General features: G+C 36.9%; 1 pseudogene; it reads right to left on the bottom strand.

Moving 5' to 3' along the window:
• The window catches only part of LOC110197254 (uncharacterized), a 194,120-nt pseudogene extending 186,830 nt beyond the window's left edge, over window positions 1-7,290 (bottom strand).
• Window positions 7,291-14,233: the final 6,943 nt, after the last annotated feature.

Genomic DNA, 14,233 nt, shown 5'->3' with positions numbered 1-14,233 from the left:
TAATGGAATAAAAAAATTTTAAAAAATGCATATAGGGCAATTTACAATAATGCATTTTGTTGAGATGATTTAATCCTGTGGATTTTGAACCAATATGCTATAGATGCATACAATTATTAATCAACAATTTAATTGTCATTGTTGTTTTTCTTATGTGCATCATTACTATCTTTGATACTGACATTAATTATGAGAACCAGTGTTTTAACTTGATAATTCCTTTTAGTAATCTCAGTATTTCTGATCATATAAGTCTATTAAATAATGATGTTTGATTACTAGTAGCAACATGTTCTTATGATGTGCTTTTTATATGTTGCATTTTCATGTAGAATAGATACTTATTGTATTTTACTGCCAAAATAACTGTCTTGAAATAGTAAAACAGCAGGGGAATACTGACTGAGCTATTAATAAAACACACCAGCTTTTAGCTGGCAAAGCAGCCTTCTTTCCATCAAATATGTCTCAGCCTTTAATAAAGAAACTCAAGTGGAGTAGGTGAAAAATTACTTTTCTCACCCGGTCATCTGTCTGTCATGTATTATTCAGGTCACCAATGTTTGTCCTGAACTGTATCATTCTGTAGTTGTGTCAGGTATGAGATATGTTCAGTGTAATTCCATCAGACTTCACGAAGTTGATTAGAACAGATCACCTTTCGGCATGGGCACAAGTTATCTCAGCAGATTGAGTGAAAAAGACTTATTTATCTTTGCCTTATAATAAAGAAAGAGATGAGCAAATTTATCCATTAACTTGAATAGAGGCACATATTTGGTGTGAAAACAAACTGTAGTCTGTAATTCTATTGAAAATTCTATAGTACATGGATGTTTCTTTGGGGAAAAAAGCTTGCATTGAAGTCTTACATCTGAACACATAAAATATTAAACCAAAGCACACACATTTTATTATGGTCTTTAAAATGGTAAACATTTTTCCCTCAACTAAAATGATAGGCGGTAATAAAATATGCTATATGTTTGATAGTTTGCATTGATTTTTCCCTGGGATTTTTGCAAAATAATGCATGGGACTTGGGAGCACACTGAATGATTTTAGGATTGAAAAAATGGATGCTCCAAAGAGCATCTAACCTTCTTTCTAAGCTTTTTCCCTTTGTTCTAATTCAAGGTTTTCAATAATTAATTTAAAAAAGTATTTAACTGGATGCTTTCTGAGAGTCTTTCACAAACCAAAATATGTCTAGAGACTTTATGACACAATAGATAAAATCTAGCACTATTAGTCATGAGATTTGGGTTCAAGTCCTTGTTCTCTATTGACTAAGTATAGATTTGTGGTTCTGCTACTCAGAATTCTGTAGCACTTTTAAAGTTTCAAAGTAATTTGGTCCCTATGATTCTGTGAAGATCGATATTATACAATATTATCTCTATAGCATTTTTATAGATGAGGAAACTGAGGCTCAGGGAAGTGAAATAACTTGCCTAGGGTAACAAATATCATAAGTGTCAAAGCCAAAGTTCACCCCAGGTCTCTTGATTCCAAGTCTAATACACTACTTCCTCTGTATGATGGCTGAAGAAACTGAGACTCAGAGATGGAAAATGCTTTCCCTAACTCCATTCTACCACTCAAGTCCTGTGTGGATGGACCACAGTTTCCACATCTGTAAAATGAAGGGGTTAACCTAAATAATCTCTAAAATTCCTTCTAGTTCCATGGGTCTATGAATTCCTTAATGTTATGATACTGAGTTGAGAAAATGTAGACTACAAAAATTCTACAGGATGTGAATGTTTCTTTGTGGAGGGGAGGATGGAAGAAAAGCTTGCATTGATTTTTTTTTCCTTTGAACACATAGAATATTAAACCAAAGCACACAGTCTATTAAATGATATACATATATATATATATATATATATATATGTATGTATATACTTTATGTAAGCATATTAGGAAACCCTCTACAAAACTCCCTCTCAACATTTCATCATGTTATGCAGTTTCTGTGGCCCTGGATTCTTGAAGGCTTTGCAACGGACTAAATGTTCTTGAAGTTTCTATCATGCCAGAACAGAAATGTGGCATTTCAAAAAGGAAAAGGAAATGGGAATGCATTCCAGGAAAGGGGGATAGCCAGTGCAAAAACATAAATATGGGAGATGGAGACTTGTGTATGCATAACAAAGAGTGGGTAAATAAGATTGGATTTTGTTATACTGCTTGTTTCTACAGAATGATGGAGTGAGGGCTTGGACTTGTTACGCTGAAAAGAGACAATGGCAGAAGCTCTTAGGTGAGTTTGTGTTGTCCTTGGGCCCTGGTAAAGGAAGAGGTCATGGGTATGTATGTTAGGGATTAGAGGTTAGCCTGCTATGGTTTAATTCATCTGTTGTAATGTTAGATGTCTTGGTGCCTTGGTCTGTGGAGACAGCTGCAATCAATTTACTTCTTTCTCATACTTTTTACTTTGGGGAATTTGTGGAGTTCAAGGGGATCAGAGAATATGATGGATCTTCCATTGCTTTTGGTCATTTGACTCCCTACTCTCTATTTCAATTTGATTTCACAAACATTTATTGAATGCATACTATGTGCAAGCCTAAGTATGAAAAGTTAAAAATGAAACAGTTCTTGATCTCCAGTTGCTTACATTCTACTGGAGAAAATTCAACAAATAGTTAATGGAAGAACTTAATCCATGACAATTTATTAGTAGATGGTAAGGACCTGGTCAGGTATGTATCCTAGGTAACAAGTGTGATTTTAACATAAACTTCTAGAAATACAAAATGTTTACACACTAAAATCATTCAAATTATGAAAATGTGAGGATGACTTTTTTGTTGTAGAATATATTTGGGAGCTCAGGAGGATTACTGTCATGTTCACCCTGAATATTCCCTTGTTTACTTGCTTGAACTGATCCTTAACCAGAATATTCTCTACTACTGCCAGCATCCTTGTCACCTTCTTATGGATGCACTCTGGCTTATCAGTAGCTCTCTGCCATGTTACACTCAGATCTGAATGCAGTATTACACGTACAGTTTGGCCAGGGTGTAGTAAAGGTGATATAAAATCTTCTTTGTTACCAATGTCTTCTGTTTCTCAATTCAGCCTAAGACCACATTAAGGTTTTCTTTTCTTTTTTCTTTTTTTTTTGCTCCTGCATCACAGTGTTGACTTATTAATTCAATCTCCACTAAAACCACCTGTAACTTTTTTCCACATAAACCATTGTCTAGGCATGGCTGTTATCCTGTCTGACCTCTGATGCTAGTTATATGACCCTGGTCAAATCATTTAACCTCTGTCAACCTCAGTTTATTCAACTGTAAAATGGGGGAAATAACAGTGCGTACCTCAAAGGGTTGACGTGAGGATCAAGTGACATGCTATTTTTAAAGGATGTAACACAATGCCTGGCACATAGTAGGTGTTTAATAGAGACCTGTTCCCCCCCACCTCCACCTTTTCTTTGCTCAGAGAATAGAGTACAGCAAAGTAGTTTGAAAATATGATGGAAAGGTAAGTTGATCCTTGGATTCCTATTTGAGCACTTCAGATTTTATTAATTAAGAAATGGAAACTATTGAAGGTTTTTAAGCAGGGTTAAGCAACTTACTCAGGGTCACACAGTAAAATCAGAACTGTGAATGAAATACATCACTGCGGCAGAAAAAGTATGAACTAAGGAGTGAAGGCTGGATAAATAGAGATAGTGAGCTATTGCTACAGACAACATAAGAAGTGATAAATGTTAGAACTAGGGAAGTGACAAAAGGAAAAGAGAGAGGAAATGGTTGCAGAAGATATTGCAGAATGAAAATTTAAAAGATGCAGTTGAGTCAATGTGAGAATGGGAAATGTAGGAATGGGAGATGGTATGGAAATTTTGAGGCAAGATGTTTAGGGAAAGGGTGGTACTGTTGGAACAAATAGGAAATGAAAAAATGAAGGATTTGGAGGAAGAGATTATGGATTTTGGGGGCGGTTTGCTAAGTTTTATATAAAATAGAAGAGCCTGGTAGAGAAGAAATCCTAGTAGGAATTTCTCCATTGTATTAGCAAGATACAATTCAACTCTAAGAATCCTTCTGGAACTATTCCAAAAGCAGAGAATGGGACAAAATCTTGGCTTGTCTTAACGATCATTTTTATCATTCAAATGATGAAAAACAGAAAAAGGGGAACTGTTACTCTCAACAAGACCAGAGCTAAACAAATTGTTACTGAAGAATAAATTACAGGAATCTTTAGAAGCAAATGAACACTTGATCATAAAATTCATGATAGAAAAGGGGGAAAATCATATTTTAAAGGCGCCCTGGATTTGAGAATAACTAGGATTCAATGGTTAATTTTATATAGAGGAATTTGACACCAAGAACAGTGGGAGAATCTCAAAAAAAGTTAGTTCTAAAGAGATTGTTATTGTTGTTGTTGTTGTGTCATTCGGTTGTGTCCAACTCTTTGTGATTTCATGGATACCAGTCCCTTCAACCTTTCATTATCTCTCGAAGTCTGTCCAAGTTCATGTTAATTGCTTCCATGTCCATCCATCTCATCATTTGCCATCCCCTTCTCTTTTTGCTTTCAATCTTTCCCAACATCAGGGTTTTTTTTTCCCAATGAGTCCTGTTTTCTCATTATATGACCAATAGTATTTAAGCTTCAGCTTAAGTAATTGACCTTCCAATGAACAGCCTGAACTAATTTCTTTAAATATTGACTGATTTGAACTCCTTAACACCCAAAGGATTCTCAAAAGTCTTCACCAGCACCATAATTTGGAAGTGTTGATTCTGTAGTAATTACCTTTCCTTATAGTTCATCTCTGAACAGATAGGGATAAATAATCTAAATAGGAAAGAAAATTGTGCACAGCCCAAACAGTCTTATGTAGCAGCACAGGGAACTCACTAATCAATTTAGACACTTAAGAACCATGTATGGTAAGGTACATGATGATGAAAATAAAAGAATAGAACATTCTTTTTGTCAGGAGTGCTAAAAAGAGGAAATGAACTGGGACTCTCAATAAATGATAAAGACCTTTTAAAAAAAGCTTTTTTAAAAGTTGTTTTAGAAAAATAGGGGAGTGTCAAATAAGAGTTGAACCATACTAATTGTTGCGGGTGGGTATGAACAGATTAGATGAGAAGATGATAACAAAAACAAAAAAGCTCATTTGGGAGATCATTTTTGGGTTTTTTCCTACTTTTTAATGATCTTTGTGCTGGGAAGAACAAAAATTAACGAACAGTGATTTGAATAGAAATATAAGTGAGGTGAGAGCAAGTTATTCTTATTGAATTGTAGCCCCATGGGATTTACATCCTAGATTAGTGAAAGAATTAATGTGATTGCTGATTTTGGAATGGTGATCATATGAGACAATGCATATAAAGCATTTTTGCAAAACACAAGAACCATATAAATGCCAGCTATTTTGTTACTGGTTGGTTGTTGTCCTTCATTCTCAAAGAGAACCAACATAATATCACTATGCTAGAGTCAAGTTTCAGTGTGTCCAACTGTGACTGATCAGACCAATATGAGCTCAGAATATTCTACCACATGTTGGGCACAAATAGTCCATGTAAACATTTAAGCTAGATTCTCTAATTTCATGCACTTTGCATTTCCTTTGAGCTACTTCAATTCTGCTTTGCTCATAGAATGCATCACCTTCTCTGATAAGGGCATGCCATGCTGAATGGTCCTGTGCCAGTGTCTCCCATGTAATGTAATCAATTCCCAAGTTCTTAAGAGAAACTTTGAAAGTGTCCTTGTATCGCTTCTTCTGACCACCTCGTGAATGCTTGCTCTGTATGAGTTCTCCATAAAATAGTTTTTTCGGTAACAACATAGACAGCCCATTGGAGTTACACTCTCTGTGGTAGAGTTTGAATGCTTAGAAGTTTAGTTCAGACCTCAGGATCTGGTATCTTATCCTACCAGGTGATCTTCAGAATCTTTCTAACACAATTCAAATGGAAGCAACTCAGTTTCCTGGCATGGCACTGCTCTACTGTCCAGGTTTCACAGGAATACGATGAGGTCAGCACAGTGTCTCTGTAGACCTTCAGTTTGGTAATCTGTCTAATACCTCTTCTCACCCACACTCTCCTTCAGAGACTCCCAAACACTGAGCTAGCTTTGGCAATGCTTGTGTCAATGTGCTCATTATCAATGTGCATATCCCTGGAAAGTACATTACCAAGGTAAGTGAACTTATCCACAGTGTTCAAAACTTCTCCATTTGCTGTAACCAATAATTCCACATACGGATGGTGTGGTACTGGCTGGTAGAGTACTATGTTTTCTTGGTGTTAATTGTTAGGCAAAATTAGCACAAGCAGCAGAGAATCAAGCCTTACTTTGTTGCATTTCACCTTAAGAGAAGGCATTGAGAGCAGTCATCTACAAACAGAAAATCATGCACCAACACTCCCTCCACTTTGGTCTTGGGTTGCTGCATTTTTGGGTTAAAGAATTTACCATCAGTGTGGTAGCTGACCCTGATACTGTGTTCTTTATTGAAGGCATTTGAAAACATGGCTGAAAACATCATACTAAAAAGCATGGGAGCAAGTAGACAGCCTTGTTTCATTCCACTGGTGACTGGGAAAGCACAAGAGTATTGTCCATTTTCCAGAACCCAAGAAAGTATGTCATTATAAAATTGACCTGCAATGTTTATGAACTTCTCCCAAATTTTGGCATAATTTTCCATAATCTTTCATGACAGCCAGTATCAAATGCATTGATCAGTTCTACAAATACTATGTACAGACCTCTGTTCTACTCCTGGCATTTCTCTCAGAGTTATCAGGAACCATATTGACCATTCCTCAGCCCTTTCTGAAGCCACACTTGCTCTCAAGTAGATGACCATTTTCCAGGTGAAATATCAGCCTATTAAGGAGGTTTCTGACAAGAATCTTCCCATCAATAACTACGAAAGAGACCCCCTCTGGGGTTGTCACAGGACAATCCATTTCCTTTACCTTAATAAAGATGAACAATGCAGACATCCATAAACTCCTGGTGGATAACCTCCTCTTGCTGTACAACCTGGAAAATTTCAGTCAGCTTTGGTATGAGCAATGGACTGCCAACCTTGTAAACCTCAGGTGGAATAGAATCAGCACCAGGTGCTTTGCCATGCAAAAAGAACCAAATGGTATTCAAATACCCTTCAGCTGGAACTTTAGCTAGGAAGGGATGGACTTCAACCTGAGGTAAACTGTCAGCGGCTTCAGTATTAATTGATGATCGCCTGTTGAGAACACTATGTAAATGTTCAGCCATCTTTCAATCATTTCCTTATCACTAATCAATGGGTTCCATAAGCACTGAGTGGTTGAGATTTGCCATAGGTCTTTGGCCCATAATAGCCTTCAGGGCATTGTAAAAGTGCTTTAGATTGTTACTATCAGCATAAAACTGAATTTTATCTTCCTTTTTAATGAGTCAAGAATCCTGCATCTCTCTAAACTCCACTTGTACTTTACTTTTGATGGAATTAAATGTTGCCTTCTTAGAGATAGATGAACTATCCCACTGGTAAACCCTGTGGAGTTCTCATTTTTCATTTAGTAGCTTCTGAATTCCCCCATCATTTTCATCACACCAGGCTTGATGTTTATGAGTGTTTTGATCCAGGTGAGCAAATGCAGTGTTATACACCAAATCTCTGAAAGGTACCCACTCCTTTTCTGCTCCACTGTTTCCAACTATGCATTGTCTAAACTTTCCCTCCAAGTCAGCAATAAACTGTTCTGATTCACAGAAAAGATCTAATCTGTTGACATTCTTTTGGTAGTCATTTTGCTGTGGGGCTGCTGCTTTTGTTGAATGTAAATATTTAGCTTGGAGAGGATAAGTATATGATCAGTCCAGCACTCTGCACCACACATTGCCTTCTTCACTCTCACATCCTGTCTCTTCTCCTTATAATCACATAGTCTATTAAATGCCAATGTTTACTCAGAGGGTGCATCCATGAAGTTTTACTGCATTTAGGTAAGTGGAAGACAGTGTTGGTGATGAGAAAGTCATGAGATGCACAAGTCTTGAGTAGTAAGTGACTATTGCTATCTCCAAAACCATTCCTCCCTCAGATTTCCTGACTTGTCTGGTAGTCTGAGCCCACTCTAGCATTGAAGTTACCCAGAATTATAAGCTTGTGCTCTTTTAGCACATTGATGATAATTCTCTACAATTCTTTGTAAAATTTTTCTTTGACCTCATTAGGGTTTGTTGTGGTAAGAATATGGACACTGATGACGGTGGTGTGATGTTTTCCTGCAAGTGGCAATCACAATGTCACAAGTCTATCTCTCACTGTTTTTGGTAAACATGTAAGCTTATTGGCTAGATTAGTTTTGATTGCAAAATCTACACCAGCTACACCTATTGCCATGCCAGAAAAATATGTATCCAGCTCCAATTTCAGTAAACTGGTCTTCATTTGCCAGCCTTATTTCACTCAGGGTTGCTATTTAGATGTGACACCTGCTGAGTTCTCTTGAAATAAGAGCTGTTGGGGCAGCTAGGTGGCACAGGGGATTGAGCACTGGCCCTGGATTCTGGAAAACCTGAATTCAAATCCGTTCTCAGACACATAACACTTACTACTACTGTGTGGCCCTGGGTAAGTCACTTAACCCCATTGCCTAGCCAAAATAAAGAAACAAACAAACAAATAAATAAGTAAATGAATGAATAGATAAATGAGTAAATAAATAAGTGTATGAATGAATAAGTAAATAAATGAATGAATGAACGAACAAACAAATAAATAAATAAACAAAAAACAAGCAAATAAGTAAATGAATAAGTCAATAAATAAATGAATGAATAAATAAATAAAAATTTAAAAAAAGAAGCAAGAGCTATTTGTCTTTCAGGTCTACTGGATTTTATGTTGTCTATAAGTGTGCATGCATTTCATGTACTGATGGTGAGTAGAATCATCTTTGCAAATGTTTTTGTACATTTTTTTGTGTTTCAACGGCAGGATGACATCTCTGTCTGTCACAGTGATCAGGCTAGGATTAAGTAAGCAGACAATTATTAGGGCACCTTTTCTAGCCCTTTCTTCACACCAGGAAGTGAACAGTGTGATCATTGAAAGGTTGCTCAGACACCAAGGGGGCTGTCAAATCCTACTGCTGCTTCCTCTGAGAAGATGACCTCATGGCCTGGGTTGGCTGTGTTCAGGGTTGTGACCACAGCTGCCAATGTATCCACACCTGCTGCTTCATCACTTGCCTGTCACCATAAGACTTTGAGATAGGTAAAAAAGGTAAAATGGCATGGGTGATGTCTTTTGATTTATGCGTAAATTGGATTTAAGTGAGGCAGAGTTGCACAAAGTCTTCTTCCTTACTCTTTCCTCCAGAGTGATCACAGTCATTATGGCTCAAGATACAGTTGATGACCTTGGAGTCTTTGATGTCTAAGTTGTAAGTGTTCCAGAGTGGTTGCTTCAGCTGCATTCATAGCCATTGGACCAAATTGTTCTCATCCACCCATTCCACCAGTGGAAGTTTTCACATGCTTGGGGCAGACACCCCTTGAACCCACCTATGGGTTTGAGTTACCCTAGGTTACCCTATAAGTTAGCTGATCTGCTGAAATGGTTTCCCAGGGTGTGGCTGCTGCTCATGGTACAGCTTCTTGGAGCCACAGTGAAAGTTAGATAGAACAAGTGGGCTCCAAAGGTGGAAAGCAGTGATGAAAAGTACTCAGCATACCTCACACCAGAGTTACTAGTTTTCCCTGAACACACTACACCCCTATTGTGTTAATAAATCTTTGAGAATAGAAGTGCTACTAGATTGGAAAATAAATGAAATGCTTTACTGATTTTCACACACACACACACACACACACACACACACACACACCTCTCCATATACACACATATGTGCACACATGCATGCCCACACAAACAAGGATATCAGCAAACTTGCAAAGCAGCACCAGTGTTTCTTACTTTAATTTCTGACAAAAATTCTGGCAAAAATTAATGAAATGGTGATTTATTAACATTTAGGAATGAAAATAATAATCACTAAAAGGAAATGTGACTTCAATAACAAATAATGGTACTCTAGTCTAAATTTATTTACTTACTGGGTGACTAGAACAGTAGATGATAGAGCATAACTAGATTTTAGCAATATATGTGACAGTCTCTTTGTGATACATAAGGACAAGTTAGGGATGCAGCATAAACCAGGACTTCATAAACTTTTTCCATTCATGACCCCTTCAGTGCTTCTTAAACTGTGGGTAGTGACCCCAAGTAGGGTCACTACCCACAGTTTAAGAAGTGTTTGTAAATAACAATACAATTAGATAGATTTATCATTTATTGAATGAACAGAATTTAATCATTAATTCCACAATGTCAGTTTGGAGAGAAGTATGTAGCAGAACCTCAGGGATCTTTGCTTTTCTCATTGTCTAGATGAAGGTATTGAATCATATTTGCAAAATTTGTAAATTTCCTCAAGTTGGGAAGCATAGTTAAAATGTTGAATGACAGAGTCATCATCCAAGATACCAATAGGCAAGAATCTTCAGGTGAATCTAATAAAATAAAATTTAATTGGGATAATAATAGCTAGAATTTATGTAGTTTTACATGTGTAATCTATTTTGGCTCTCACAACCACCTAACAAGGACGTGTTATTATCATTCCCATGTTACAGATCAGAAACTGAACTTTAGAGAGTTGAAGTCAATTGCCTAAGGGCACTCATTTAGCAAGCATCTAAGGGTGAATTCATAGTTCATCCTAAATTTGGTTCCAACACCCTATGCCCTTGAACATATAGCTGTCTACAAAAGTAAAAGTAAAAATAAAACTGCCTAAGTTTAAAATAAAATCACTTTCATTAAGAAAGAATGCATAGAGCATTTGTGAGGGAAAAAAAAATATTTGATAGTTGAGTGCCATAACATTAATATAATCAATAGTATGACAGCACATTAAAACAAGAGTTTTTCCTGTTCTAAGCTATATTAAGAGAGCTTTAGAGTTTAGGACAATGGAAATGATCATTCCACTCTGCTCTGGTGAGACCATATTTGCCCTTCCATTTTTAGTTCTGGGTGCCACATACCATGAAAGACAAAGACCAGATGGAATATGTCCAAAACATTAGATCATACATAGATTTAGAAGGGGAAAGAGCTCCAGAATCCATTCTATTACAACTGTTTCATTTTACTGCTGAGGAAACTGAGACTCAAAGGAGTTGTTACTTACACCGACTTTCTTCTGAAATTAACACCCATTTACACTGTATATGTCTTGTATGTGCATAGTAGAATTCATATTGTCTCCCCCATTATAACATGATCTCCTAGAGGGCAAGGACTGCATATTTACCCTTATTTTGTATGGCCAAAGCTCAACATAGTACCTGGAATAAAGATAGCTCTCAATAAATGTTTACTGACACTGACTGGTAGGCAGCATTCAATATGGCAGAGAGGTAAATGAGGCTAAAGTTTGTGAAAAAACCAATAGAGTTGACAATTAAGAGGTTACTGGGACCTTTAGAAAGTAGCTTTAGTGTCATGGTGGGAAGAGAAAGCATACTGCAAGGATTTGTGGAATTATGTGGGTGCTGAGGGAATGGAGTCAGTAAATAATATCAACTGTATTTTCAAGAATTTTGTCATCGAAAAGGGGGATACATTTGAAGGAACAGTTGAGAGTGGTAGCCAGTCAGAGGAAATTGTTCAAGGAAAATGTTGAACTGGCCATGTTTGTTAACATGTGGAAAAGATACAATGGAGAAGGAAATGAAAAGGTATGGGTTAAAAAAGGATAATTGGTGAGGAAATGTGTGGGAGATACAGGAAGATAATATTAAGCTGAAATATTTACCTTGGATTTCTTCATCTGAGTAAAGACTAAAGGAGATCTATAATGATACCATAGGTTTCTGTGATGGGGAATAAGGGAGGTAAGAGAACATGTAAGAGATGGCATCAGTTGGAAGGTCAACTGCTGAATTTGAGGAGTATAGTGGGAATATGACTGAGCAGAGTTAAAAATATGAAACAGCTATTGTCAAGAGTGGAAAAATAAGTTGATAAGAAAATATTCTTTTTAAATTGATGAATGGAAGTGCTGACTAAGCTATACTTACATAACATTAACTTATTGTGAATAAAATTACTATGATCACATGATTCTTTCAATCACTGATACTAATCCTAGGAGAAGTGGTGAAAAAGTACTATAAAGGTTACCCATGAGTGAAGATTAAAAAGATGCTAATGGGTGTCAAGAAGGTAAAAGATCTAAAATAACAGGTTCTTAGTTAAATGGTTATCATCTACATAGACTTAGATGCATGATTTTGTCTCCAGATGTTAATTTCAGGTTTTATTTAACAAAAGTTAAAGTTAGGTAAAACATTTTACTCATTGTCTTTTCATTTCCTTCTGGAATTTCAATTGGCCACTTTCATGGTCAACAGAGCTGCTCTCTCCACAATGATTTTGCAATTCTTAAAAGTAATCTTGTGAGCAAACTGCACATTAAGATGTGTTGTATATCTGAAACATAACCTGCTCTTTGTTATTGTATGTCAGAATTTCCCTGAATCCACTGGGTATTATGTGTTTTGTTTTCTCATTGCTTCCATGACCAATGTTGATATCAATACCTGTCTCTGAATCTCCTTTACACACTGTGGTCAATTCTGTTAATGTTATCAGAGATGAGGAGCTCACAGATTCAAAGGAAAAGATAGAAGAGAGCCAAGAGTGCCTAAGTGAGGAAGATGATCCAGGTAAGAATTATGTAGATTCTCAGTCTCCATCTCACAGGATTGCTGAGCGGAGCTGGAGCCTGAATGGGGGAGCAATAGCAGCAGCTCTTCCGTGGAGGAATTTGAAGCAGGAATGACAGGGCCATACTCACTTCCTCAAAGAAAAAAACCTGTTCCCACTTGCTTTGAGAATGAAGACAATAGGAAACAGCTCCCATCAGAAGAGTTGTCTCAGGATATTGAAAACCCAGCCTCCCAACTTTTGAGTTGGTGATTGAAGCCTTACCCTTGGACACAGTGCCCTCACCTGAGAATATGGACCTCCCTTCTCCCAAGAAGTGCTCAGTACCTCCCCTCCCCACCAGCCTCCTAGAGAATTGAGGGGGCACAATTACCTCTATTTCATTCAATGACAGGGTGTCTCCTAATACCTTGAGCCTCCCTGAAGAAGTCTTAGAAAGAAGACATGGCAGAAACAGAACTAACTCATTGAGGTGCAAGCTACAGATGAACAAGAGAATGGAAAAGGTGTCACTTCTCCAGAGTTCCCTCTCCCTTGTCTTCTTCCCTGATTCCAATTGCTGACTCTTCCACTTGAGCAGATTCACCCAGCCATGGCTTGGTCACCAGGTCTAGGTGTAGCCCTCCACCATCCATGCCCCCCACCCCCCAGACCACAGGTCCCAAGCCTGCAGCTGGTTAGATGAGTGTGCTTTTTATTTAAAAAAAAACCCTTTTTATAAAAAATATCCATAATCAAGCAAACTAGATTGCCATATTGGCCATGTGAAAAAATGCTTCATCCTGCTTTAGGAAATCCCCTCTCTGTCAAGATGTGAGAATCTTGCTTCATTATTGCTCTTCTAGAATCATTGGCCATTGCCTTGAACAAAGTTCTTAAGGCTTTAAAATGTGCTTGTGTACAATGTTGTAATATAAATTGTTCTCCTGGTTCTTTTTACTTCACATTAAAACAATTAATAATAATATAATGATGATTACAATGATAATACCAGTAATAACAATTTATTAAGACATTTATATACCAGATGCAAAAAAATGTTTAACAAAAGCTGCCAACACATTAACAGTGTCTGACAACAAACTCAACCACCTGATTTCATAGTGCCCCTGTTCATCTCTTTTGTAGTTCTCATGGAAAAAGTATGAAATACTGAATTTCATTTCATTGTTCCTTCTCTTCACATTTTTGTAGTCATGCAGATTATTTTCTTGTTTCTGCTTACTTCACATAAGTTCAAATGAATCTTCTACTGCTTCTTTAAATTTATTATATTCATTTTTTTCTTAAGGTAGAGTAATATTCCATTAAATTTATTGACCTTAATTTGTTTAGTCATTGCTTAATCAATTATCTCATTCTCTACTATTGACTGATATATTCAAATAGATTTAGCTGACCTTACCTATCCCCACCTTTTCATAACAA

Source organism: Phascolarctos cinereus, unplaced genomic scaffold, assembly GCF_003287225.1.
Source record: "Phascolarctos cinereus isolate Bilbo 61053 unplaced genomic scaffold, phaCin_HiC Scaffold_4;HRSCAF=312, whole genome shotgun sequence".
Taxonomy (NCBI): Eukaryota; Metazoa; Chordata; class Mammalia; order Diprotodontia; family Phascolarctidae; genus Phascolarctos; species Phascolarctos cinereus.
This window is presented reverse-complemented; position numbering and strand designations above follow the sequence as displayed.